Source organism: Macaca thibetana, chromosome X, assembly GCF_024542745.1.
Source record: "Macaca thibetana thibetana isolate TM-01 chromosome X, ASM2454274v1, whole genome shotgun sequence".
Classification (NCBI taxonomy): Eukaryota; Metazoa; Chordata; class Mammalia; order Primates; family Cercopithecidae; genus Macaca; species Macaca thibetana.
The window spans coordinates 42,548,588-42,573,242 of NC_065598.1; the positions used below are offsets into that span (position 1 = coordinate 42,548,588).

The following is a 24,655-nucleotide window of genomic DNA, read 5'->3' on the forward strand; positions in this document are numbered from 1 at the left end:
GAGATCTATAGAGAGCCCTTAAGTACGCAGCAGCATGTTGATCAGAGATCCAATAGTTTGTGATAGGAAAGTATCCAAAGCCAAAAGAAGAAACATTTAGAAGGATTAAAGTATTACACAGTACTCACAAAAGGCTGAGAATAGTGCTGTTTTGCACAAGCCACATGAAAACTAATTGTAATTCATGGGATATTGGGTGGACCAGTTAGAAAATCACAAGTTAGAAAGTACAAGTTAGAAAGTGCAGGAGAATAATTAGCCCTACACAAGGCACAGCTCCAGACCTAACAAATTATAAAAGCAAGGCATAAGGCATCAAGTATTTTCAAGTACTGTAATTATATTCCAGTAGAAAAAGCTTAAAAATATTTATAGAAATAGAAAAATATCCAGGGTTCAACAAGGTAAAATTCACAATGTATGCATTCAATAAAAAATTTCCAACTATGCAACTCATTATTTATTATAGACCTAAATGTAAAACATAACCTCTAAAACTTTTAGAAGAAAATATAGGCAAAAATCTGTGAGACCTTGAGCTTGGTAATGAGTTTTAAGATACAAGACCAAAAGCATGATCTATGTGATGGTTAATACTGAGTGTCAACTTGATTGGATTGAAGGATGCAAAGTATTGATCTTGGGTGTGTCTGTGAGAGTGTTGCCAATGGAGATTACCACTTGAGTCAGTGGGCTGGAAAATGCAGACACACCCTTAATCTGGGTGGGCACCATCTAATCAGCTGCCAGCATGGCTAGAATATAAAGCAGGCAGAAAAAAAAAAAAAAAATGTGAAAAGACTAGACTGGCCTAGCCTCCCAGCCTACATCTTTCTCCCATGCTGGATGCTTCCTGCCCTTCAGTTCTGGAACTCAGACTGGCTCTCCTTACTCCTCAGCTTGCAGACGGCCTATTGTGGGACCTTGTGATCATGTGAGTTAACACTTAATAAATTCATATATATACACGCACACACACACACACACACACACACCCCCTATTAGTTCTGTCCCTCTAGAGAACCCTGACTAATACAATCTATGAAAGAAAAAAATTGGTAAGTTGTACTTTATCAAAATTAAAACCATTTACTCTGCAAATGACCCTGTTAAGACTGTGGGGAACAAAATCAAGCTACAGACTGGAAAAAAAAATTTGCAAATCACATATCTGATGAAGAACTTGTATCTAGAATATATAAAGAACTCAATAATAAGTAATCATACAATCCCGTTAAAAACGGGCAAAAGATCTGAACCTCACCAAAATGATACATATAGATGGCAAATAAGCATATAAAGTGATGTTGAATATCACTTGCTACTAAAGAACTGCAAATTAAAATCACAACGAGATACCATCACACAGCTATTCAAATGGCTAAAATAAAACTAGTATCTGACGACACCAGGTGTTAATGAAGATGCAGAGCAACTAGAGCTGTCATATTATACATTGCTGGTTGAAGTGGAATATGATACAGACACTCTGGAAAATAGTTTGATAGTTTCTTTTTTTTTTCTGAGACAAAGTCGTGCTCTGTTGCTCAGGCTGTAGTGCAGTAGCATGATCTTGGCTCACTGCAACCTCTGCCTCCTGGGTTCAAGCGATTCTCCTGCCTCAGCCTCCCGAGTAGCTGGGACTATAGGCATGCACCACCATGCCCACCTAATTTTTGTATTTTTAGTAGTAGAGAGGGGGGTTTCACCATATTGGTCAGGCTGGTCTTGAACTCCTGACCTCGTGCTGTGATTATGGGTGTGAGCCACCACACCCAGCCTGGTAGTTTCTTATAAAGTTAAATATATATTTTTTACATGACCCAGTAGTCTCACTACTAGGTTTTTACCTTAGAGAAATAAACATTTATAGTTATGTAAAAACCTGTTCATGAATCTCTATAGCAGTTTGAATCATAATTGCCCTAAATGAGAAATAACCCAAATGGGCATCCACAGCTTAGTAGATAAACAAACTGGTATATTCATATAATGGAATACTATTCAGCTATAAAATGTAACAAACTATTGATACATGCCATTACGTGTATAAATCTCAAAGGCACTATCTATGTGAAAACAAGTTAGCCTCAAAAGATTATATACTGTATAACTTCAATTATATGGCATTTGAAAACGGCAAAATTATAGGAACAGAGAATAGATCAGTGATTTCCAGTGACTGGGGTGAAGGGAGTTTGTGACTACAAAGGGTCAGTATGAGGGAGTACTTTGGGGATGATGAAGCAGTTCTATATCATTGTTCTGGTGGTAGTTATATATGAATCTACACATATGTTAAAACTCTTAGAATTGTATACACACACATACACAACAACAAAATACCGCTATACACCCATCAAGATGGTTAAAATGCAAAAAATTGACAATATCAAATATTGGCAAGGATGTGTAGTAATTTCATTTCTTATGTATTTCTGGTGGGGTACATATTTATAAAATTATTGTAAAACTATTGAGCATCATTTACTAGATTTGAACATGTGCATGTCTTATTACCCAACACTTTTATTATTTCTTCATATGTATATGTGAGTGTGTATATATATATGTGTGTGTATATATACATATAACATACCTGCATACATATGTTCACAGACATAAACATGTATAAGAATGTTCATAACTCAGAAATGGAAACTCCACAAATGCCCATCCATAAAAAGATGATAACCTGTGGTGTTCTAATATAATAAAATATTATCTTAGATTGTTAAAACTGGTATAACAAATTACCATGGACTGGGAGATTATACACAGTAGAAACTTATCTCTCACAGTTCTGGAGTCTGGAAAGTCTAAAATCAAGGGACTGGAAGATTCTGTGTCTCGTGAGGGTCATTTCTCATAAACAGTGCCTTCTCACTGCATACTCACATGGTGGAAGGGGCTAACAAGCTCTCTGCCTTCTCTTTTATAAGGACACTAGTTCTATTTATGTGCACTACACTCTTATGACCTAATCACTTCCCAAAGGCCCCACATTCTAATCCCATCACCCTGAGGGTTAGGATTTTAACATTTGAATTTTGAGGGACAAAAACATTCAGACCATAGTAAATACAATATATAACAAAGAGAATTAATAAATGACTGCTATATCTAACAGCATAAATGAATCTCAGAAACATAATATTGAGCAAAAAAACAGACACACACTGCTAATGCTTTGCATGATTTTCCCTTCAAAACTTGTGTTGAAATGTAATTGCCATTGTAATTATATTAAGATATGGGGCTTCTGAGAGGTGACTAGGACATGAGGGATCTGCCTTCATAGGTGGCATTAATGCCATTATAAAAGGGCCAGTTCTACCTCCTTTTATGTCTTTGCACTTCTGCTTTCTGCCATGTGATAATGCAGCAATAAGGCCCTTGCCGGATGCCAGCAACTTGACCTTGGACTTCCCAGCCTCCAGGACTGTGAGAAAATAAATTTTTGTTTATTATAAATTACCCAGTCTGAAGTATTCTATTATAGCAGCACAAAATTGACTGAGACAAAAACATATGTTCCTACTGTTGTGGCTCAGGACATAATACCCCAAATTATTACACTTTTTCATGCTGAATTATTTGAACTAAAGATCAGAAGAGCCTCAGAAGCAAGAAGTTCTCTCTATTACTTTCTCCTGCTCTTCTTTCTTCATCCACCGTTTATCCCCCAAAGAAGATCATAGAAACTAGAATTTTTCTTCTCCAAGGTGGTTCATAGAAACTAGCTTCCCTAAAGCAAGCTATAAAACCTAGAGAGGTCACTCTGAACTACCGCTTCTGAAAGTAGACTATAAGACCCTCATTCCAGAAAGGTCCCGCTTCAGAGATAGGGGAAAGAATACTACACAGAGAGATCAAGAAGAATCTGAACAAACAGGCCTTGATAAGTTCCCCCCAGTTTGTTACCATTAGATCGTTTCTTTTTTGTCTAATCACATTTCTACATGGCTATCAATTCTTCATCAAACCTAAGCATAAAAACATTCAGTTTTCCCTGGGTCTTTAGATCTTCATTTGTGAAGGCTCTTGTATCATGTAAAACTTTGTTCAATAAATTTGTTATGCTTTTCTCTTGCTAAGCTGTCTTTTGTTTAGAGAAGTCAGCTGTGGACCTTGAAATGGGTGAAGAAAAGTTACTGTACCTTTTTGTTCCTATACAACTGCACGATTTCATGTATAGAAAGCTCATAAAAGAGGAATTCTAATATATTATAGATCAAGTTAGTGATTATCTTTGGAGAGAAAACAGCTTTTAGAGCTGCAGGCTGTGATGTAATGATACAGGATCATTCTTATGGTATTGGTAATACTCTGTTTCTTTTTCTTTCTGATGATGACCATTAAAACAAAAAGTTGTCAAAGTAGATTGTCATATCTAAAGATGTAACTGATTATCTATTTAATTTTTGGCCATTTGTTATTCTATTAAAGCCAATAAGCTGGAGCCATTTTTGTTTATTGGTATTGTAGGGGAAGAAAAATATCTCTTCCTACTATCCATTATGGGACTATTGGCTGAGACCTCTGTAACAAAAGACAGATTAACAAGAGAAAGACAAACAGAAGTTTATTAACATGTATACCTTATGTATATATGGGAGATATCCAGAAAATATGTGTAAGCCTCCAAAGAGATGGCTTTTAATTCAGGCTTAAATGCCATCTTCTGCTGAAACAAAGAAAGAAGAGTGTATGTGTGTCTTAGGGGACTCATATACGGGGAGGTGACCAGAAACATATAGTAAACAAAGGTAAGGTTTGTCATGCAGATTTAAGTCGGTGTCTTCTCCATTGATAAGAGTCTCTTGTGATTTATTTATCCTACTTTTCCTGGTACAGAGAGGGAGGCATCCTTACAAATGGAAGTTTCCTTTATAAACATAAATTTCTCTTACAAAAGAATAATTTCTAGTCTATGTTCAGAGCTTCTTACGTGTCTGTTATTTCTCAAAATAATAAACTCAAAATAATCTTTATGCCAAAGAAGCATAATTTGGAGTAGCACATTCTGGTCTCCTACTGTCATATTTTGGGGTGGCATATTCTGGTTCCCTATAGTACCAATAAATTGTAAATTTAAATACTGCCTAGAAATACCAATAATAAATATAGAACATGCAAAACTGCCTTCACCAGAGTAGCAAAACTTCCAGGTTTATGAAATCTTCACTCACTGCTGGGCATTCTACATGCCCATAGTGAGTGGATGGGCCAAAGGAAAGCTTCCTGTCTGTCCTCTGAATTTTTGCTTAATATGGACTGACAGTAGACCTTTTAATAGCATAAAAAGTCATAGAAAATTTATTTTAACATGTATAGCATGGGGGAATCACAGAAGAATGTTTAACCAATAACCCAATGAAGTCCAGATGCTTACATACCCTGCTTCATAGAAGAATGGGAGATAGAGGTATAGAAATGAACGATTTTCTGGGAAAATAAATGAGCCCAAGGAACAGTGGTCTGGGACAAAGTTCTGAGCTCTGCAGGAGGTAATGGGAAGGTGCGGTGAGGGTGTGGAACTTTACTTTGAATGAAGGTTGTCTTATGTAGGTAAAGCCTCCCAGGTAATCTCTCAATATTTCCCTCAGAAGAATAGATTGAAAGTCTGTCTAGGCATGGTGACAACTTCCGTTCTCTTCTCCTCTTTAATGGTTAATCTTTCATGATTATTTAATGAGACTCCTAGGAAGGGGGAAAGACAATTGCATTTCTTTTGGAAAGAAGTTTTCCTAGTCAGATAAGGAGATTCCAGCAAGAGTTCCTAGTGGTGTTTTGGAAAAATAAGGTCAAAGAGACCTGGAGGCAGGGGGAGATCAGAGAGAAACCTTGAAGTTTCTCTTCTTTAGTTCAGCATGTTGAAGCACCGTATTTTGGATTATTATCTTCTGAGCCCCAACATGAGTAGGTATTCTTCATGGAAAGAGCCCTCCAGGAATCACTTGCATGAGAGTGTTTAAGTTGGGCCAATTGGCATGAATAATTTAGAAAGAGAGACTAAGGAACTGTATTGAAGTTTTCTTCCATTATTGACCTGGACTGGTGTTGAGAAAAAAAAAAAAAAAAAAAAAAAAAAAAAGCTTGTAAGTAGAAGCTAAAGGGGATATTTTCTTGAACATCACCCATTTTGTTTCCATTCAAATGTCCCAAAGCATTTGGTTTAATAATTTCAAGACCTCTGTAACTTTGGGATAGCATTTTAAGCCTTTCAGTGTGCATTGCACATAGTAAAAATCCAGTGAATCTGAATTTATTTCATGGAAGAAAAAAATAAGAAGGATGAAAGGAAGAAAATGAGGGACAAACATTTTTCATAAGAGTCCTAGAACAAGCATAGGTGAAATGGTGGCAAAGTAATATTTGAAATAAAAAATACTTAGAAGTTACCAGGATTGAAGAAAGACATGGGTCTTATCAAAAAGCATTCAAAGTACCAAACAAGATGAATAAAAATAATTTTTCTGGAAACATGTTAGTGAAATGAGAGAAATCAAGGATAAAGATGATAACCTCAAGAGAGAAGAAAGGAAGGACGATTTTTCTGTATAAATGGAATGTCCTTTTGCCTGGATGATATTTTAAGTCTATGCTTTTAACATCTCTTCTGCTTTAAGCACATAAGAGTGATGGAAATATATTAAAAAGAGAAAGTAAGAAGCTATAACTGGGCTTATAGGCAGATAAGCATTGCAAAAATAATAATAATAAAATATGAAATAGAAGCCAGAATTGTGAACAGCGCTGAAGTCACAAGCTGGCTGGACATCAAGGCTGAAAACAGAGATGACCAGGGTTTAAAATCTTCATGTAAGTCGGCAGCCAGAATCAAGGCCCATCCCTGAGATTATGCCTCCTGAAAAGAGATTGAAAATTGCCTCTGCCAGTTTCTAACTAGGGCATCAGCTCATTAAACACAGAAGACCTGGGACATTAAAGGACATAGAGTTGCCAGATATCTCTGTAACTGAATTAGCCACACTCAGAATAGCACCATGATACAAGTACTACCAATTGCCAAATTTGACCTAGATGGGGAATCTAGGCAACTTGAGTGAAGCAGTAAAAGGACAGAGACGGCAAGAGGGAAAGAAACAAGTGAACAGCTTCACTAGGCCTACATTGCTTGGGTGAGCTGTGGCCATCATCCCCATTGCTGTCAATGAGCCAAACTACGTGAGTACTCCTTCTAACATCAGCCCTGGCCCACGAAGGATAGCCACCATGGAACTCCTTAGTAGTGTTGGTGCTCTTCCCAATAGTACACACCTGATGGCTTTGGTCAATATTGTGTCCTCTGGGCCTTTTCATGGAATATAAACCTCTGGTAAGTCTTCTGGCTTCACATAACGTATATATTCCAGCATGGCCATTTCTCTAACTTTTTAACTTTATTCTTCCATTCTTTGCTAGGAAAACTCAGGCATCTCTACTTTGTTCTATATAAGCTATAACTTGGGCTCTTCAGAGTCATATTAGAAGAAACTTTGTTTCATCCCCTGGAGTGCTTGCCTGGGTATTTTTTTCTTTGTCCTAAAAGAATGGGCCCAAGTCAGTGAACTCTTGCTTATCCTATATTATATTCTGGCCCACTTGATCAAGCACCCTCAAAATCTAATTCCATGTATACTCCCCTGGTTTCTGCCAGTAAATACTAGCCAATTCTTGCAGTTCCTATTGGGTGCAGTCATTTTCTTTCCTTATTGCACACAGCATAACCTCAGCCAGTGTATATTAGAATTTAGCCTTAGTTATCAATCTGGTACACAAAGGAGGAGGTGGGAGAAGCTTCTGAGGGGAGCACCTTTTGCCCCACATGAGAGAGGCCCCTGTAGTGCTTTTCACACAGGGAAATTGCTGTCTTTTGGCCCCCGTAGTGCTTTTTACACAGGGGAATTCCTGTCTTTTAACCTATTTATGCCTAGTGTTCCATTATTGGATGCTAAGCATGTGGGAGTTATTTATATCCTACTGCTCAAGGTCATTGCCAAGGTCTGATTGCAAAAATTCCAAAAATTACAACCTCAGGCATGAATGGGTTAATAAGGTGCCTGGGCCATCTATACAGCCTCCTTATGTTTCAGAGAAGTCTGACTAGCCATAATCCTTGGGAATATACACCCAGAAGTCTTCATCTCGCATGTTAGGGTTCTAGACTTTTCCAGCTTTTTCTGTGACCTTAGTGTAATTGACTTACTTTGAGCATCGACTTGTATTTGAAGCTCCTTAATCCTATCAGATTTTGATATTTTTTTCTCAGCTGGTGTATCTGTAAGCTACCAAAAAGGTCCTCATATTTAGTGTTTATTTTTTTAAATGCCTTTATTTTCTCATTATCCTTCTGTAGGTTTTCCATGCAACTTAATGATAATTATTCAAGCTCATTATCCTTGTATATTTTGCTCACCTCATACATTTCCAATATTTGTGACATCCCATTGGTCAGTGTTTCATTTCATCAGAATGTTATTTGCAGTCATTGCCAATTAACATTTTAGCAATTTTGCCACTATTTTATGCCCGGGATTATCTATAGTACGCCACATACCACTTGAGATGGGGTTCTCTTTTCTAGCCAAGTAATAAGTTAGTCAGTCTCTAAATTTTATCTTAATGCATGCTTTCTTGTACCACTTCTGATAATAAGTTGTATCAGTTGAGGTCCTTTGATAAGTAGATGCTAAGATAGAATTAGAAGTGCAAGAGTTTTATTGCGACTAATACCTTTGAAAGATAAGAGGAAATGAAACAAGTCAACAGGGAAAGCCCTCATGCTGCAATGCATGTCACCTGATAAAGGAGTGGAGCAAGGATATTATGTAGAAAAAAAGTTCAGTCTGAGGAGCATCTCTGAGAAAATCATGGCCAGTGCAACAAGGCACCTCAGTGTAAAGGCTGTTTCTAGAGGAGTTCTTCTACCTTAGGTGGCAATGGCTAGGTCCTGGCACTCCTGTTGTGCTTAGTCTGCCACTGGAACTGCCTGGAGAGAATGTGCCCTTGACTCATACACTGCAGTAAATCTCAAATGTGCTGCAACAGGTTTTCACTGAATGGAAATCTGAGAAAATCACTTTTATCGCTGCCACATGATTTGAAAATGTAACTTAACAATAATAATGTTCAAAATAACAAGAAATCTCTAGAAAAAAAGTCTAACAAAATATGTGTAAGAAAAGTTATAAAGGCCGGGCACAGTGGCTCAAGCCTGTAATCCCAGCACTTTGGGAGGCCGAGACGGGTGGCTCACAAGGTCAGGAGACCGAGATCATCCTGGCTAATACGGTGAAACCCCGTCTCTACTAAAAAATACAAAAAACTAGCCGGACGAGGTGGCGGGCGCCTGTAGTCCCAGCTACTCGGGAGGCTCAGGCAGGAGAATGGCGTAAACTCGGGAGGCGGAGCTTGCAGTGAGCTGAGATCCAGCCACTGCGCTCCAGCCTGGGCGACAGAGCGAGACTCCGTCTCAAAAAAAAAAAAAAAAGAAAAGTTATAAAACATTATGAAAGGACATTAAAGAAGTCCTGATTAGATAGACTATGTAAATGAAGAAAACAAATCAATACAATAGCATGTCAATTCTGACCTTTGAATTTAATAACATTACAATCACAGCATTCAACAAAACTTTTCTTGAAACTTACCATGATAATCCTAAAATCCACATGGATTTTTAAAGGTGATTTTAGTGTCCAAAAATAATCAAGTTAATAAAAGAAATAAAACAAGTGCCGAAACTCACACTAGCAGATGTTAAGTTTTATTCTAAAGATACAATAACTAATAATGGTGAATTATTGTCACAGAGATAGGCAAATAAACCCAAGAAACAGAATAAAGAGGCCATAAACAAATGTATGCCTATGTGGAAGCTTGGTATATGACAGAGTTGTCATTACAAATCAATGGGAAAACACAGACTAATCTATATATTTCGTTAGGACAACCAGAAATTTAAAAATTCTAGTGAATAAAATTGAGACTTACCCTCCCCAAAACTTGTTTAAAATGTCAATTAATTTGGACATAATTATAGAACCTAATGGAAGTAAGATAGCCCGACACAGCCAGAACAGATGCTGCATGAATCGGAATGGCCTTTTTATTTTCCACTTTCTCTAAATTTACAAAGTATGAACACCTACCAGAGACACCTCAGAGCAGAAAATGGCTGAATTCTTACTGGGTTTCTGTCCTGTCATGTGAGTGCTTATATCACTAGTCCAGAAGACTTTCAGTAGCAACTTAGTGATTCTGTTTAAGAAATAGTCTCTCTCTCTCTCTCTCTCTCTCTCTCTCTCTCTCTCACACACACACACACACACATGCACACACACACACGCACACACACACACACACGCACACACACACACAAAATTGGAAATTGGTCTGCTTTCATAAAATTATGTTCAGCAAGATCTAATCCAATCCCTTGTCTAGTGTGAGAAGAAATAATTATAGTCCAGATCAACAGCTTTATCTCTATCTTGCTGTAAACCTGTCTCTCCATAGACCTCCTCCTAACCCTAGTTTAATATCCTTTTACCTCAATGGACTCGGACATTACATTTAATCTAAGGGCCATAATTTCAAATTCTTTCCTCACAGTTATTTATAAAAAATAACAACTAAGTGTGTTGAAAACTTTATAATATAATTAAAAATAAATTCCAAGTGGAATAAAACTCAAAATGTGAAAAACAAACTAAAATTTCAAATATACTTATGGGAAAATATACATATGACTTTGGGTTTGAGATTCATTAAGCTAGAAACAAAACATCTTCATAAGGCAAAACACTGATACATTTTTACTAAATTAACTTTTTTTTATATAAATCAGAATACCATTAGATGAGTGGAAAGATTAGAGAGATAAGGCACAGCCTGGGAGAATATATTTGAAATGCATGCAAGTAGCAAAGTATTAGCTTCCAGAATGTATAATGATGCCTACAAATCAATAATAACACAAATAACTCAGTATCTAAATGAGCAAAGAATGTGAACAAGCAGTTAAGAGGAAACTAAAATTGACGATACATTTTTAAAAATCCTCCACCTTACTAGAAATCAGGAAAATGAGAATTTAGAAAACAGTGATACACCATGTCAGAGTTATCTGGTTAGCGAAAAATAATATTTCATAGTATTTGTGGATGAAGATGTAAGGAAACAATAATTTTAGTACACCATCAGTGGGAGCTTAAATTGATAACACTAATTTGGGAAGTAATTTAGCAGTGGTTAGAAAAGTTGAAGATGTGTGTCCTACAACCCAGTAATTTCACTTCTAATTGTTTTCTAGTAAACACTTATGTCGAGAATTGAATATTTTCATGTTTTTGCACTGTTTGACTTCCTGAGGAGAGAAAATTGACTTGCTAGAGAAAGCCTCCTTAACCTCAGACCCATTGGCTCCTCAAATTCCTAGGGTATTAGATTGAAGCCATCTGCTCCTTTTCAAACGATAAAACTTATCTCCCTGGTGCCATGAAAACATCTCAGGGGTTATAAATCTGAGGACAGAGATTTTTGTCTTATCTTCCACCTGAAGACATTTATTTACATTTCAAAGTCTGGAGAACTTCCCCTTCTTTTTTCCAAGGAGAAATTGTTTATATTAGGGAGATTGCAGTACCCCTCTGGGGATGGGGTATAATGTCTATATAAGTTCCCAGATTCATAGTTTTGGGTTCCTCACCTACAATACAGGACATGGTATCAGTAGGATGACACCTGGCTCTCATCGCATCACCTTAAAATAAGGAAGATTTGTGCCAAAGGGAAACAAATGAGGTTATTGCTGTAAGTAATCATAAGCTACCTTGTTCCAGAAATCTTGAGTTTACTTTTAGGATAATATGAATAAATATAAATATTAAAAGTGTATTGATTTGCACATGTGCACAAGGAGAATGCACAGAAATTTTTTGTAACATTATTTATAAGAAAAATTGTATAAATATAAAATGCCCATTCAGAAGAGACTTGATAGATTTTCTTAAATTCAGATATTAAATACATGCAGCAAGAAAATGAATAGATTTAAGTTCTAAGTATAAATATTAGTAAATCACAAAAGTGTAATACTTATCTAAAAAATTGCTAAACAATATGTACAATATGATAAAATTTATTTCAAATTAAAAAATAAAAGTCAAATGTCTATCAGCTACTGATAATTAAACAAATTGTAGTTCACTTATTCCATGGCATTGTACAGGAGGAAAAATAAATTTCTCTGTCCGTTCTGAGTTCTTAGCTGGAACCCTGTAACAAAAGACAGATTAACAAGAGAAAAACAAATAGAAGTTTACTAACATCTATACCTCATATATATGTAAACTAAAAATCCTAAGCACTCCACCAACTGCACAGACCCTCTCTTGGCCAAGGGGACCCCAAGGAAACCTTAAAAACTGAGTTTCCAGCTGTGATGGGAAAAGAGATCAGATACTCCTTGTTATATACCCTCCCTTTTGGAGTTTAGGCACAACAGACCAGCACTGATGTTAAAACAGAGATCATAAGAATGACAAAAGATACTCTGTGGCATACTAAATTATAAACAAGACCTAAGACCATATAAGGCAAGGGTTAAGTCCCGTCTGAAGGCCATCAATCTTGCTACATAACATCCTTAACTTAAAACATGCCTTTCTGTTGACTCAAAGTGTTAGACAGAGCCTTACTCTTTTAACCAAATGCAAATTAAAGAATCTCTGAGTCCACCTATAACCTGGAAGGTCCTGCTTCAAGTTATCCTGCCTTTTTGGGCCGAATCAATGTATATCTTCCATATATTGCTTTGTGCCTTTGCCTATAACTCCTGCCTCCCTGAAATGTATAAAATCAAACTATAATCCGACCACATTGGGTATACTTTATCAGGATTCTTTGAGACTATGTTTCCTCAAGCTGTGTTCACTCCTACTGGCTCAGAATAAACCCTCTAAAAATATTTTACAGTCTGGCTTTTCCATTAACATATACATAGGAAATATGCAAGGAATTAGTAATTTTCAAAACAGTGGCTTAGAGTTCAGGCTTAAACACCAACTTCTGTTGAAACAAAGAAAGAAGGATATTGAGAGGTGAGGAGGAGTTATGAAGATGTGACCAGGAAAAGTGTCCTTATCACCAAAGACACAGGGAGAACAAGAAGAATCTAAACAAACAGGCCTTGCTAAGTTTTCTCCAGCTCATACCCTTTCATCCTATTCTAATGCTCTGTGACTTTCCACTCTTTATCAAACCAAGCATTAAAAACACTCAAGTTTGACCACTTCTTTGGATCTTCATTTACTTATGAAGGCTCTCATGTCACGTAAAACCTGTATTAAATAAATGGGTATACTTTTCTCTTGTTAATCTGTCTTTTATTATAGGAGCCCCAGCCAAGAACTCAGAAGGGTAGAAGGAAAATATATTTTTCCTCCTCTACACTTACCTGGAATAAATTTGAAAATTTATATTCTTTGAGAAAATCAACCATTTTATGCAGAATCACAAATGTATTTATATGGAGATGAGCAAATTAATGTCATACAATTCTTTTAATTTCCTTGGTATCTGTGGTTGTTTCTTGATTATATGTATTTTTTATTTAGGGTATTTGTACTTTCTCCCTTTCTTCCTTGATTAAGTTAACTAATGATTGTTATAGCCATTTCACTGTAACCCACAGGTATTTAGTTCTGCTCTCTTTCCAGGGCATATGGAAGACCATGCCTCTCGTGTGATTAGTTCTACACAACAATCAGGGAGCAGTAGGGAGAGGGGCATGTGTCACATCCAGGCTGAGGGTGAAAAGTCCTGAAATCTTCCAGAGTGTCTTCCTTACTTGCAGTGAGCATGGAGGGCATGTGTTGATAAAGCAGAATCTCAAGTCGAGTAAAACTGAGTTGTTGAGTTACTATATGGGAAAAAAAAAAAAAGCTGCCTTGGAGAGTCTTTTAACTCACAGTAGACTTTGAGTGCACGAGAAATAAAATTTATGTGATAAGCCACTAACATTTAGGGATTGTTTATAATTTAAGCTGAAGCTTAGTTTATTCTGACTAATACAGTGATGTTACTCATTTGCTCTTTGATTTATTTTTTAAATCTAGCAAATTTGTTTTCCATGTCAATAATTTGTTTTTACTTAATTTCCTTTCTCTTTACCTTAGATTTAATATGTTCTTTTCCTAACTTACTGAGTTTAGTTTACATTTATTTTTCTTGATTATTATAATAAGTAGTTGGGGCTAAAATTTTTATTCAGAGCAATGCTTCAATTTTTATCTGATATACAGCATTTATATAATGGTATGCATTTATTGTGGGGTTGATAGTTTTCCCCTTATATCGGTTGTTTGGAAACAAAGTTGTATTTCACTTTAATTTAGAGGTGAATTTTTTTCATTTTACTTTTGTTGTTAACTTCCACTTCTGTGTTATTGTGGTCAGAAAATATTTTCTGCTTCTTCTATAAATGTCAAAGCAAATGAAAATTGTGTATCTTATTGTTCAAATCTTCTGCTTGTTTCCTGCTTGTTCTAATTTGACATGCATAAAAGATTGACTCTTCAAATTGTAGATTATTTTATTTCTTACAAGGACATATGAGTCATTTACCAAAATTTACCATATAACATATTTCAAAGGAATAAAATTATTCAGAGTACGTTTCTTATGACAATGGAAGCAAGCTAGACATTATTTTTAAAAAGATAACCAGAAAATTCCCATGTTTCAAAATTTAAAAACACACCTTTAAATAGACAATAGGTCAGAGAAGAAATAATCATACAGATTATAAAATATTCCAAATTGAATAATAATTAAAACACAAGCTGTCATAGCTTATGGAATACATGTAAAGCTATATATGTAAGGGAATTTGTAAACTTAAATGCAAATCTTTTCCTTATTCCTTGGGATATGTGAAAAAGTACTTAACTTTATTCATTATTAAATATGCAAATTAGACCAGTCATGGTGGCTTATGACTATAATCCTAGCACTTTGGGAGGCTGAGGTGGTAGGATTGCTTGAGCCCGGGAGTTTGAGACCAGCTTGTACAACATAGTGAGAGTCTCCACAGTGAAATAAAAAATAAAAAATTAGCTGGGTGTGGTGGTGCATGCCTGTAGTCCCAGCTTCTCTGGAGGCAGAGGCAGGAGGATGGCTTGGGCCCAGGAGATTGAGGCTGCAGTGAGCCGTGATCATGCACTCCAACCTGTGCAACAGAGTGAGACCCTGTCTCAAAAATAATTAAAAAAATAAAAACGCAAATTAAAAAGTCACAATGAGATATCACAACATACTTACTAGAATGGCTAAAATTAAGAAGAATGAAAATATCAAGAATTTAAAGGATTTGGAACTGCTACAACCCTCATATATTATGGGCAGTACTGTAAATTGGTACAACCACTTCTGGAAATTGGGAGTTTTACTATTTACTGCATATCCTATAAAATAATTTTTAGATATATGCCCAAAGAAATACATATCTGTGTGCATCAAAAGTCATGTGCAAGAGTGTTCATAGACACATCATTCATAATGGCCAAACACAAAAAATCACTCAGATATTCATTAGTAGAGTGGATAAATGAATTGAGTATATTCATGTAAAATATAGCAATAAAAATTAATGAACTATTGCTATGTGCAATGTTAGTGATGAATTGTCCACATGAATATAATGTTGGGCAAAATACCCAGACATAAAAGAGCACATGCTGCATGCTTCCATTTATATAAAATTCACACGGGAAATTAACATGGGGTTAGGAAACAAGATATTGGTTACATCTAGGAGGTGAATGGGGTTTGCACTTCGGAGGGAACACAGGGATCACTTGCAGAATGCTGGTAATATTTTAGTTCTCATTTGGATGGTAACTCACATTATTATTTTGTGAGCAGAAAACCTGTGATTTGTGCCATTTATTTCATGTGTTTTATATTTCTTTAAAAATGTTAAGCAATTGAATTGGAAATTACTATTTTGTTATATATGTCAGATACAAAAAGGCAATACTGATCTGAACCAAATTTGAGTTGCAGAGACAGAGCAAGAGAATGCTTAGGTTGAAAACAGGAACAATTTGAATATGCAAGCTCTCACTGCATTAGCTCCTGGAATTGTGTTTTGAATGATAATGTGCTACATGATCCTTCTTCCAAATAATTCAGTTTTAGTCAAATTAAAGATTTGCTCTTTTATGTAACCTCCTTCTGTAATTTTACTTTTAGTGATCCTGCTAATTTGCGTAAGCTAACTTTCTCCTGCATCCTGAAATATCTTTGGTCTACTCTCAAAATGTATTAAGAATACAACAAGGTCTCACCCTCTCCACCCCAGTTTGCCTGGTCAAAGACACTTTATCTCTCCCCTAAAGAGAGAACATATACTCCTAAACGTCTCTCTGCTTTCCCACTCCCCTCTGGTCTAGTCTACACAAAGAAGCCAGAGGGATTCCATTAAAGGTAAGTTAGATAAAGTTACTATTCTACTCCAAACCAGAGGGATTACCATTAAAGGTAAGTCAGATATATTCGACTCAAAACATTCCAATGGCTTCTCATTCACTAAAAGTCAGATTTGAAACTTTTACCCTAACCGACAAGACCAAACAAATATCTGACCCCATATCTAACCCTTCTGCTCTCACTAATGCTATTTTAATGTCACTGGTTTCTTTTCTACTCCTATAAAGTGATTAGCAAAATTCTGCCTCAGAGTCTTTGCACTTGATGTTCCTCCTACCTATTATTCTCTTTCCACAGACGGCCATTTTGCTTATGCTGTTTTTCCGGATTCTGCCCAAATGTCACCTCCACAGAGGTCTTGCTTGACCACTCTATCTAAACTATCACACTCCCTCACACATACATCACCCACTGCTCCTTTTCCCTGCTTTATTTTGTTTCTTCACAGAATTTATTATTATATAGCATTATGTTATAAATCTTAATAATTTAGATTTCTGTTTCCTGTACTAGGATGTAATTTCTATGAGACCATGGAATTTTTCCTGTTCCAACTTACATCTTCAGCATGTAGAATAATACTGGGCAGAAAGTAGGACTCAATAAACAAGTGTTGAATGAATGAATAGCTGAATGATAGAATAAGTGTTAATGTGAGTGGTTAGACTGTGATACAAACGAAACTGGCCCAATTGTCTTACCTTAGTTTCTTCCTCAGGAAACTGATCCTCAGACAAGAAACTGAAACCCACCAGATCACTGCATCCAGGCAATGAGATGCCAGACCCCTCATTCATCATGATGGCTTCCTTACCTCTCCCTGTTTCCTGTTTTCCCACATGTAGTTACATGCCTTACTGCCTATGTAAACCCCCAATTTTAGTTGGTTGGAAGAAATGGATTTGAGACTTGGCTCCCAACTCTCTACATCACCCAAATAAAAAGCCTTCTTCCCTGGCAATACTCACTGTCTCAGTGATTGGCTTTCTGTGCAGTGAGCAATGGGACCTAGACCAATCCCCTGGTGTTTTGGTAACACAAATTTGGCAGATGTATTTTCTAAAATAATCTATCGAATCAACACAGCTCATTTCACACAGGAGTAGATCATTTTTTAACAACCCCTTCCTTTCTATGATAACATTATTGCAGTAATAACTATACAATAATAAATAATAATGACCATTTTCTTGATTTGGTCTTTAGTATTAATACAAATAATTAAAAATTGAGGAGATGAATACATTTTAATTTTGATGATATTATTTAAATTCAATAAGATGATTTCATCTATAAACTAAATTTCAGATTTACCAAACAAAAATATCTCTCCTTACAATTCACATCCTGTTTCATCATTTTCAAGTTTAAACTCAAATAAAAATTCTAAATGTTTACAGAGATCGACAGAAAGAGCAGAATTAAAGTAACTCAAGCTCTCTTTATTTTTATCATCACCGTGCTATCATTGTTTATTTCAAATCTATTATATACACACAATAATGTGTAATAACACAGGGATAAGAGATGGAAACTGTGCTGAAGTGAGCTTGAATGATTCTGAACCATTATGGACTTATTCTTGAGAGGAGTGTGGAGCTGATTGGGCATGTGTTGAGGACCCACCATATAAATGGGAGTTCTCTAAATTAATTTTCATTAATTTGAATACAAAGTTTATTAAATAAATGTTACAAAAATGTGCTAATTTGAAGTGTATATATAAATTATTGAAGCCTAACAATAAGTATAGTAATTGTTTAGAACTTAGACCAATAAAATATTTTGAGGGAAGAGAGGAATATTTAATCACTGACATTGTGTAATGTTGTTGACAAAAGGTGAAACAAAAAACCTTTGTCTAAGAAAGAAGAAAAGAGGCTGGGTGTGGTGACTCATGTATGTAATCCCAACACTTTGAGAGGCTGAGAAGAGCGGATTACCTGAGGTCAGAAGTTTGAGACCAGCCTGGCCAATGTGATGAAACCCTGGCTGTACTAAAAATACAAAAATTAGCCGAAGGTGGTGGCGTGCGCCTGTAATCCCAGCTACTCGGGAAGCTGAGGCAGGAGAATCGCTTGAAGCCGGAAGGCAGAGGTTGCAGTGGGCCAAGATCGTGTCATTGCACTCTAGCCTGGGGGTGACAAGAGCAAAACTCCGTCTCAAAAAAAAGAGAGATGAAAAAACAAGAAGTTGAGATTTTAATGTTATACATACATAGAAAATAATACATAGAAAAAAAGTTATAATACATAGAAAATAGAAGGATAAGTTAAATTACTCCATGAAGAAACAATCAGACAAATCAAGCATGGATGGTATTCTACAGAACAACTGGCCTAAAATCTTCAACAATCAATGTCATAAAAATGAGGATGAGGAGAGGCATAATAGCTAAATGCAATGCATAAATTGGATTGGGCCCTCATTTAAAAAAAAAAAACATAGAAGACATTGAGATAGTTGGGGCAATGTTAATAGGTACTGAATATCTGACGACATTATTAAATTATTGTTAATATTTGTAGGAAATTGTTTATCAATACTAGTAACCAAAATTCCAAATTTTTAAAATTAGACACAATTTATTCCCTATTTATTGGCAATGATTAAAAAGAATTCTAGGCCACGTGCAGTGGCTCACACCTGTAATCCCAGCACTTTGTGAGGCCAAAGCAGGAGAATTGCTTTTGGCTAGGAGTTTAAGACCAGCCTGGGCAACGTAGTGAGACCTCATCTCTACAAAATGTTTTTTTAAAAAATTAGCTAGGAGTGGTGGCATACCTATAGTCCCAGCTGCTTGGGGGCTGAGGCAGAAGGATCCGTTGAGACCAGAAGTTCGAGGTTGCAGTGAGTTAGGATCGTGCCACTGCACTCCAACTTGGGCAAGAGAGCAAGATCCCAACTCTTAAAAAAAAAATTGTAAGAGTTCTAAATTATAAAGAATTTAGCGTTCTAAAACTTGAAAAAGAATTTTAATTCTAAAGGATTAAAAAGAGTTTTGGTGGTATAGCAAAATGACTCTGCAAAGGAATGAGCTGCTAGAGCATATGAATAATAACTGTCCACTTAAACCACTTCCAGAAACTGAAAATAGTCATGGATATAAACATGGAAACAACGTCATGATAACCATTCTGTATTTACAAAATCAAACTTGTTCAACATGTTATTAGTTAAATAGGAGACATGTGTAGACATCAAAAATGATAATATAGACATATTTTTATTAAGAAGGATAGAATTTCATTATATATCAATAAGGTAAGACAATAGGTTACAAATAGTGCACAGCATTTAAGTCCATTTTATCATATATTTATTGACAGGTATATGCTCAAGAATAGAATAATATAAAATAGAAACTCCATATTTGAGTAGCAGAATTGCATCTGGCTTATTTTTGCTTCTCTAAATCTTTGAAATTTTCAACATAGCATATATTTTCATAAAATTAAATTATCTAAAGTTAATTAACTTCTTTTTTAAAGCCATTACTTTGGTTTCTAGGCACGTTAAAACATTAGTTAATTGAAAATGGAAATGGAAGTCTGAGAACCTGCAGTTTGTAGGAAAGGCTGGTGGCCACTGCTGCAGTGGTTCTTGTCCCAGTGCACAGCAGAGATGGCGGCTTTGGTGCTGGCAGAACAAGTTGTAGTGTGTCATCCCCACATTTCTGGGGATCTGTAAGTCCTACCTGACTCACGGTGGGATGAGGAACCCACACTTGCCAAGGCTCAGGGGCAGGAGTGAACATGGTCCCCTTAGAAATTTAAACCTTCTCTCAGACGTGTACAGTGGAACTAAAGAAGACAAACAACTAAGGGTAATCTAAAATTGTGATTGGCTCGCTAATAATCCTAGGACAAAATGAGAGATCATTAATCAAGAATAAGTGAAACTACTAGAAAGATGTCTGATATAAAGGCTTGGGCCGAATATGTTGCATAATGGGCTGCCAAGGACCCATACGGTTTTCTTACAAAAGATAGTTTGGACTTTACTCCACCGTTACCAGCAGGTGCTGTACTGTTTTGGAAATTGGCCAAGACGATTGAGGCCAGGAGCAACAGAAGAAACAAAAACATCAAGAAAATATTGCAAAAGCTAAACAACTATAAAAGGACTGAAAAAATGAGCAGGCTCTACAATCAAAGGAAAATAATTTGGAAAATTATGCAGCCTTGGAAAGACCTATTAAGATTTCTTCTTTCGATTTCATAACAGTCTTATTTAGCAAAGAAAATCTGACCATATGGAAGAATTATGTTAGTTCTAACTTATTACTATAGCAACTTCTAAGCTTGGGTATAGAAGTTTGTTGGTATCTATTGACAATTCTTACAAATTAGCACTTATTATGGTACAAATTATTTATAACTGACTTAGTCATTTGCCATTTTGCAGCTTTTGTACTGAAATGAAAATATCTTTTGGAGAAAAATGACTTTTGATTATGAACTCTATTCAAATAATGGCTTAAAATGGGGTCCTGTTCTGGGTAAAGAAAATTAAGAATGTGAAAATTCAGGATTGTCCTCTTTGAGGTGAAAAGTATGCTTTGGCTTAAAAGAGATACAGTACATTAATCACATATTTTATTATTATTGCGTATTTCTTGGAATAGAATCATTTCTGGGTTTATCAAAGCAAAGTAATATTAATCAATAAGTACATCTAATTGCTGCATTTTTCTGATTTTAGTCTTTCAGACAACTGGTAATTATCAAGACGTTCTGCATTTTTAAAACATAATTTTATAAAAAATTCTTTTATGTTGACTCTGTAGAATTTTGTCTACTAGATATAACAGTTTTTGTACCTAAAAGCACTGCCATTTTCTTAGAGATAACTTGTTGAGAAAAGTGACACTATTATTTAAAGCTTGCAATAAATATGCCAAACGCTGTAGTACCTTGGAACCAGTTTATTCTTTTTTTTTTTTTTTTTTTTTTTCTCCTTTTTTGAAACAGAAGTCTCGCTCTGTTGCCCAGGCTGGAGTGCAGTGGCATGATCTCGGCTCACTATAAGCTCCACGTCCCGGGTTCACACCATTCTCCTGCCTCAGCCTCCCGAGTAGCTGGGACCACAGGCGCCTGCCACCAAGCCCGGCTTTTTTTTTTTTTTTTTTTTTTTTTTTTTATTTTTAGTAGAGACGGGGTTTCACCGTGTTAGCCAGGATGGTCTCGATCTTCTGACCTCGTGATCCACCCGCCTCAGCCTCCCAAAGTGCTGGGATTACAGGCGTGAGCCACTGCACCCGGCCAAGAACCAGTTTATTCATATGCTAAGTACCACTGTGAAATAGAATGTCCTATCCCATAATTTGCTGATTATATAGATTCCCCTTTTGGTTTTTTATCCCATTCTCTGTTTTAATTTATGTGGTAATAATGTCCAATATTTTTTGATCGAATAGGTTCAAGGTGAAAATTAAGACTTCAAATGATGTTTCAAGAACTCTCAAAGAGTTAACAGTTAAGTCATACTTCATAAGTAGTAAAGAACGTCTTAAAATTTAGAAAATTTCATTGGACATAGTAGTAATTGGGTAAGAATAAATTATTTCAAAATAAAAATGCGATTACTAGAAGAGCTAAAGCATGCCTTTTTTTTTTTTTTTTTTTTAGACGGAGTCTCGTTCTGTCGCCAGGCTGGAGTACAGTGGCACAATCTTAACTCACTGCAACCTCAGCCTCCCGGGTTCAAGCGATTCTCCTGCCTAAGCCTCCTGAGTAGCTGGGACTACAGGCATGCACCACCACGCCCAGCTAATTTTTGTATTTTTAGTAGAGACGGGGTTTCACCATGTTGGCCAGGATAGTCTCGATCTCTTGACCTCCTGATCCACCTGTCTCAGCTTCCCAAAGTGCTGCGATTACAGGCGCGAGCCACCATGCCCAACCTTAAGCATGTTTCTTTTAGCTGAGTAGTATAACTGGAGCTTCTTACTATTAAACCTGGCATTTATAAATACATGGTCCAGTAATTTAATCCACTGTCAGTATTTAATAACTGGTTAATGTTTTATGCACCTCTGATAATAAATTTTAAGTTACAAAAAGTTGTCCAACAGCTCTAATTTTAAAATGAAACTACATATTAAAATAAATTTGATACTTTTTTATGAAGACAAAAAATTAGAAGAGAAACCTCTTAAAATGCCATAAATGTACATCTAGTAGCGAGCAAGAAATCATATTTAGACTTCAGGAGGATTTTTATTAGCACATAAATACTATTTTTTAGAAAGACAATGTAACACTCTGAACATTTTTCTCAGGGAATGCAGAAACAAACCCTGAATCCCAGAACACCCAAAATAAGTTGGCATTTCAGATTCCAGTGGCATGTGATGGTTACTAGTTGTGCCTGCTTCTAAACTTACAGGGGCTCAGAACAAGGATCTTAGACTAGACTCCCAGACACCTGGGTTGGTCTTAGGGGTAGAGATTAGAGCCAGGCAATAATGTAGAGACATAGATTACAACCAGATTCTGAGCTAGCAAATACTTAAAGCCAATGTCCTTTAGTATTTTTTTATTGAAAGCGAGACAGAAGCTGCTTTTCTATTAGTCAACTTTGTATCCTGCTTTATATTGAAAATAAGGAATTTCATAAAGTTTAGCTTATTTTCAATTGTGTTATTCTACGTTGTTCTCACTATAAATAGACATCAAAAGTTAATCATACTAAGAACATGACAAGTGCATTCCTGAACTGCGTCCTTTGCATGAGCTTCTTATTCCCTCTATCTGGTCCACTTCTTCGAGATGACTGCACAGCAAACTCCCTCACTGCCTTCAGTTCTATGCTGAAATGTCACTTCCTCAAAGTTTGAACTAAAATGTCTCATTCAATACTTGAATATTCTATTTTTCTGGTTTCAGGTTGAGAAAATCATTGCATTTATTAGGTGATGCTTTTCGCTAGTTTTCTTTCGTGATTTTTTAAAATTCTCAATCAGACAACCTTTGGGGAAGCATATTAAAGGGTTTAAAATTTAGATAATAAAATAGGTCATTTGTCTTCATTGAACAGAAACAATATCACAGTTACTATGTTTTCAGAATGCAGCTGATTTTGCCTACCAAGCCATGTGACTCAGCTGAACAGGGACAACTTGTACCTGCTTTTCACAAAAATGCTGAAAATAATAATACTCTGACTTGGGCAAGTAGTTTTTTTCTTTTCTTTTCTTTTTCTTTTTTTTTTTTAAACTGTTTCTGGAATATTGTATTTTTTAAATGTTGTATTATTATTATTATTATTATTATACCTTAAGTTCTAGGGTACATGTGCATAACGTGCAGGTTTGCTACATATGTATACTTGTGCCATGTTGGTGTGCTGCACCCATCAACTTGTCAGCACCCATCAACTCGTCACTTACATCAGGTATAACTCCCAATGCAATCCCTTCCCCCTCCCCTCTCCCCATAATAGGCCCCGGTGTGTGATGTTCCCCTTCCCAAGTCCAAGTGATCTCATTGTTCAGTTCCCACCTATGAGTGAGAACATGTGGTGTTTGGTTTTCTGTTCTTGTGATAGTTTGCTGAGAATGATGGTTTCCAGCTGCATCCATGTCCCTACAAAGGACACAAACTCATCCTTTTTTATGGCTGCATAGTATTCTATGGTGTATATGTGCCACATTTTCTTAATCCAATCTGTCACTGATGGACATTTGGGTTGATTCCAAGTCTTTGCTATTGTGAATAGTGCCGCAATGAACATACATGTGCATGTGTCTTTATAGCAGCATGATTTATAATCCTTTGGGTATATACCCAGTAATGGGATGGCTGGGTCATATGGTACTTCTAGTTCTACATCCTTGAGGAATCGCCATACTGTTTTCCATAATGGTTGAACTAGTTTACAATCCCACCAACAGTGTAAAAGTGTTCCTATTTCTCCACATCCTCTCCAGCACCTGTTGTTTCCTGACTTTTTAATGATTGCCATTCTAAGTTGTGTGAGATGGTATCTCATTGTGGTTTTGATTTGCATTTCTCTGATGGCCAGTGATGACAAGCATTTTTTCTTGTGTCTGTTGGCTGTACGCATGTCTTCTTTTGAGAAATGTCTGTTCATATCCCTTGCCCACTTTTTGATGGGGTTGATTTTTTCTTGTAAATTTGTTTGGGTTCTT

The 24,655-nt window shown here is 36.1% G+C and overlaps 1 protein-coding gene and 1 pseudogene across 1 annotated transcript in view; both read left to right on the forward strand.

The window, feature by feature from the left end:
• The window catches only part of LOC126945603 (zinc transporter ZIP1-like), a 328,799-nt gene that overhangs the window by 244,924 nt on the left and 59,220 nt on the right, over window positions 1–24,655 (forward strand). The window lies entirely within an intron of this gene.
• On the forward strand, window positions 20,413–20,630 carry LOC126945683 (small integral membrane protein 15-like; annotated as a pseudogene).